The 5881-nt window shown below is 39.5% G+C and overlaps 1 non-coding gene across 1 annotated transcript; it reads right to left on the bottom strand.

Annotated features, from left to right (window-relative positions):
* Window positions 1-5303: 5303 nt before the first annotated feature.
* LOC141609728 (small nucleolar RNA R71) lies at window positions 5304-5410 on the bottom strand. Its single transcript, XR_012527644.1, has one exon. It is a non-coding gene; the product is annotated as a small nucleolar RNA R71 (small nucleolar RNA).
* Window positions 5411-5881: the final 471 nt, after the last annotated feature.

Raw genomic sequence — 5881 nt, 5'->3', positions numbered from 1 at the left:
AGCTCTCGTGCCTCCAATTATTCTGCACTCCATTTAACCTATATCATAAAATCCTCAGCATTAATAGGAATATTTATAATAGTTGGGCCTCAACCATCACCTTAAGGTTTTGGTTGAGATGGTTCATCTATTTTGGTATCAGAGCCAGTGTGACCGAAGGTTACGGGTTCAAATCCTGGCAACCTCAAAACTCCTCAAAAACTTGAAGTGGAAACCTAGCACACGGTACGGGGGAGCCGGTGCACAACTAACCACTCTTCAAGCCCAAAGGGCATTTGAGTGAGGGAGCGTAATATGAATATTTATAATAGTTGGGCCTCAACCATCACCTTAAGGTTTTAGTTGAGATGGTTCATCTATCAAGCATAACCACTACTCCATCTGTTCAACATGACCGCCAAATGACATACTTCTTTATACATGCACTTATCTCCACAATCATAATTCACGATCCACAATTGTTATACACACTCACACTAGATCCTCAAGTTCTCTTGTTTATTGCCGTAAAACTCATCCATAACTTAACATAATACTAGTTCCTAACACCCTATACTCAATGTCCCAAAAAAAAAATCACGAACCACTTGCCGCTTCCAACTCGGCACACACACATTCCACAAAACTCTTGCCACAACTATGTCAACCAATGCCTCATCTAAAATAAGACCGAAAGTACTCTAAGAACCTCTCACAACTGTGTCCCATTAACAGATTATCACTATACCATGACAACAACGGAAATATACGCAACTTTCTTCCACATCATATTCTATCCTCACTCCCAAGACGAAACTAGTAAGAAACATTAATAAACAAAACAACAATCTATACGCCCAGATCGACACTAACAGGAAACAACGGTTAACAAACTACAATTGATGAATCATAATTATATGCATATTTATGCCTCCCTTTAATTACTTTTAATACGGTTTTCGTTCTAATTTATATTAAATACATGCCTTTTATGTTAAAATGTTGTTACTTCCGCTATTTGACGTTTAATGCAGGAATGATGCATTTGAGAAGCAAAGGAATGAAATGGGCATCGCGGAGTGGGCATGAAGGAATACACGAAGCATGACACGAGAATCTAGAAGAATAAAGGAAGAGAAGTTAAGAAGACAACACGAAGAAAAGAGCTGAAACAGGATGGTTCCTCGATCAACTCCACGCAGGCTCGATCGAGGCAGCAGTGTCCTCTATCGAGTGCACATAGGCTCGATCGAGTACTTATCGAGCTGGCAACTTTTCGCAATTTCATTAAGTCGGTTATGTTTTACTATAAATACCCAATTCGTACCCTATGTTTGTTTACGCTTTATTTTACCTAGCTACGTATAATTACCCTAGAAAACTCTCTAAAACTCTTAGTTTAGTTTACTTTATTGTTCTTACTTCCGGATCTAAGCATTCCTCTATTACGGTATTACTTTCTTCAATATTTATTCAATCATTATTGTTCATCTTTTATGTTTGCAATTATGTCTTTCATTCAAGTTTTTGTTGTTATTATTATTAGTATGAGTAGCTAATTTCATAATCTAGGGTGAAAGGGGATCTAAGTTGTTATAAAAGGGTTAATTAATGAATGGATTGTTAAATTGCTTTTTGATTGTTGTTCAATTATTGTCTTACATCTAGTTATTTAATTACTGATCAGAATTGGTTAATTAGTCTTGCAAACTAGGATTTTCACCGACAAGGTTAAGAGTAGTATAGGCCACGATAATTGAATTAGACTAACTTAATAATAGCGATCGCATGTTAAGCTTAGATCTTAAAAGACATATTAGAATCGACCGATCATATGACTTTCAACAATTTAAATTGCTCAATCAATGAATTAAATCTTACCCTTGGATGATTACCTAGTGAACCCGGACCCTAGACTCTTTTAATATTATTGAACTCGTCTTTATTTACTTACATCGCAATTAGTTATTAGAAATCAAACCAATCAAACCCCATAAAATTATTACTTTTAAAACAAACTTAAATATAATTAAACTAGATTAATTAACGCGCCTTCATGTGGATTCGACTCTTTCTTACTGCTAGCTACTTGTTAATTGAGAATATGATTTATTTTCATAGGCCAACGACTGAAAATAACCTTATCAACAATCTATATAACTGATATATACTTTCGAAAGTTCGTCTCATCTGTATCCCGCCTACTCCACCACAACCGATGACGGCATCGCAACACCGTCACCAACAGCCGCATCGCAACACAAAAATACTCATATCACAATAGGAAGTACCGTGCCCGGATCGCCACTCGAGGCACAACAACCACATCGATAGTCGTCGCAACTTATACAATCCCATAAACACTGACTCAGTATAACTTCCTTGACCAGAAAACTTCCGTAAAACCGCTTTACTAGATCACAACGTAGCATATTACACGTAATAAATAGATAATAACCTTATGAATATCATCCATACTATTACTCATGAGGCCGGAACCTCACACTATCACTTACAGATATCATACATACACATACAAGTATAACTAGCCATTCCAGATCATCCAAATTACCACTTCTTGAATATATCATCCTATTAGGTTACCGCACAAAACATATGACGCGGAACACTCGTATAACGACTTATAACTATCACTTCATACTACTACTCGTGAGGTCAGAACCTCACACAAACATTTACACGCATCATAGACCCATAATCGAATCTAACTAGCCAATCCTGATCACGTAAGTTACCACTTGATAATGGATATCTCTCACCGGAGCTTAACTCAGGTGCCCTTCATAACATATCATCACATCCGCACAATTATCACCACCCGGCGAACGTAACCATATCGTCATAACTACCCAACTACTAGCAAACACCTCCTATATCCTCATCTTATACTCCCTCACAACCATACATACCAATCAGGCCTCCACAAAATCAACCCCTTTAGAATGACTAACTTCCCTATTTATCATCATCCTTAACCAATAGTGATAACACTACGACACCACTATCTTTCATGTAATTACTCTCTTAACATCACCTCTAAATATCACAATTCATTTCCTCTCTTTGGTTATTGATGCGTGTCTTTCATATGATGTTTTACATCCCATTTTACACGCATTTCAGAGCTCATTGTGTAGTTTAAGCTACCATTTCCCCTATTTCCGTCTACTTTCGTGTTTTTGTACATTATTGCAGAAATGTGAAGAATCCAGCGGAAATCGAGCTAAATCCGTCCCCGAGTATCCTGCATTACATTTGACGTGAAGTATTCGCTTAAGGAACGAGCTTGGTGCGCAATCCAAGGCCCAAAAGACAAATCCACGAGATTATAGAAGTTAAGTAGCAGCTAAAGCAGTCGATCGACCACTACCTTCAGTCGATCGACCAACCATCGGTTCCGAGGCTATCAGACATCTGCTATTGATCGATCGACCGGTCACTTCAGTCGATCGACCAAGACGCTATTCCAGATGAGAATTAAAAGATCGAGATTTATCAAGCCCATGAGTTATTAGGTTTAGGAATTATGTTACGTATACTTTCTATATAACGTAACCTAGTTCGACAGATACAATCATCCAGTTTTTATCAAGTTTTACATAAAGTTTTACATACAGTTCTTTAGAATAATTAGGGTTCGAGATTACTTTCGGTATTGAATACAATTCGCTTTGTCATTCGGCTTTGTTCTTTTCCTTCGCAATTCACACGGTACCCTCTGGTTTTATTCTGTTATTTTATTTTCGTTCATAGTTGTCGAATTGCTAGATCAGTTCCCAAGCAGAATTGCCATCTTTTGTTAATTGTTTATTTTACCGTTTTAAGCATGAATTCCGTAGCTTTAATCCTTAATATTATTGTTGCCTTTAATTTCAGTATGAGTAGCTAATTTATTCGTGCTAGGATGTAGGGGAATTGTAGTGTAGGCGGCAATATAATGAACACGGCCTGAATCGCGTGCTGGTCGATCGACCGCCATACCTGGTCGATCGACTGACCACGTGAGGTTTTATTTTCGTTTTAATTGTTTTAATTCTTTATTCGACGAATCGAGTGCACACGACTACTTGAATGCTTAATATATGACTGACCCATTAGATCGAGAGATAGGGACAGTTGTTAGATCACCAATTAAAATGACTAAACTATGCTGAGATCGAAAGATAGGTAAAGTTTAGACCGTAGTCACTTTTCAGGACGAAAGTTAGTATTAGTGATATTAGGGACCTATAGAGAGATCGAAAGATGCTATTTGTTAAGAGTGGACCGAGAGGACCTCTTTATTTCCCGCCTCATGTGTTTGATTTAGACCTGTTTAGTATGTTGCCGCCGAAACTATAACGAACCGACCATCCTAGTACCCTTTTTTATACTTGATTTCATCCGTCTGCTTAGTTTACTTTATTTTATTGCTCATTAGCTATAGACCAATTCAATCAAACCTCCACCTTATTGTTACCTTAGACCGAATTTAAACAACTAGAAATTACGTCTGCCTCTCTGTGGTTCGACCCGACTGCCGCTAGCTATAGTTGTAGTTGGAGATTATAAATTTATTTTTGACACCTCACGACGGGTATCAAATTTTGGCGCCGTTGCCGGGGAGGCAATTGTTCTAATTTTTAGTTGTTTTTATTTAGTCTTTCTTAGTTTAAGGGACTTCCGTTCCTTAAACTTTTCTTATATTCTTTTTGTAGTTTCTTCTTATGCGCAGGTCACAGGGTGGTGAACTAGTACCATTCAATCCTGAGATCGAGAAATCCTTGCGCGAGTTGAGACGATCACAAAGGGTATTACCGACAGAGGAAGAGCTGAGTACTCTGTCAAGCTACTACGAGAACGCTCTGTTCGAGGAAGATCCACCTACATCTCCTACTTCAATTTCTTCAGCTGAGACAGTCACTTCTCCAGAAATTCCAGTCATGGCTGAAGAAGCAACCATTGCTAGTCACTCAGAGCCGACAGCTGCGAATCTCTACAAAGGATTCGAACTACCTGGGGAGGCGAGGAAATTCGAGCCGAAGCCTTCCTATATTAACCTGGTTGAGAGAAACCAGTTCGGGGGAGCTGCAAATGAAGATGCAGCCAAGCATATGGAGATTTTTATTGATTATTGCTGCTCTATACCCCCGCCGACCGGTGTGACCCAAGACCAGATCAAGGAGACCATGTTCATTTTCTCCCTTCGTGATGCTGCAAGGGAGTGTTATAGAGATCTGGACCGAGCCGCTCATGGGATCACCGACTGGAATTCCTTAGCCCTGGCATTTTACAAAAAGTACTTCTCTGCCTCGAAGACTAACGCCATTAGAGCTCAGATCACGAGCTTTAAACAGGGTCCTGATGAGAACTTTCATGAAGCATGGGTCCGTTTCAAGAAATTGGTGCGAACCATACCGCACCATGGGTTCGAAAAATGGAGTCTTTGCAATCAGTTCTATAATGGGCTGTATGACGATCAGAGGGCTATTTTGGATGCTGCAACCAATGGCCGATTTGCTGAGAACATGGGAGAGACTAAGAGGTGGAAGATCATTGATGATTTGGCCACTCATAAGGCTGAATATGGGAATTCGAGAGGAAACCAGAGGAGAGCTGCTGAATCTTCCTCTGTTGCTGCACTAGAAGCTCTCACTGCAAGGTTTGACAAATATGAGTTGGGAGGAGCTTCTAAAGGAGGGATGTACCATGTTAACGCTGTTTCAGACGGTCCTTTCGTCTATAGAAGATGTGGAGCTGAGGGGCATGTCTCAGAGAATTGTTCTGTCCCCTTTGAGTCTTGTGCTGCCTTTCAACACTATAGGCAGACAAACACGTACTATGAGCCGAATGTCCACCCCAACTTGAGGTGGAGTAGCCAGAATGTCCTGAATCCGACTCA

This window comes from Silene latifolia, chromosome 10 (assembly GCF_048544455.1).
Source record: "Silene latifolia isolate original U9 population chromosome 10, ASM4854445v1, whole genome shotgun sequence".
Lineage (NCBI taxonomy): Eukaryota > Viridiplantae > Streptophyta > Magnoliopsida > Caryophyllales > Caryophyllaceae > Silene > Silene latifolia.
Note: the sequence above shows the minus strand (reverse complement) of the source record. Positions and strands in the feature narration are given on the sequence as shown.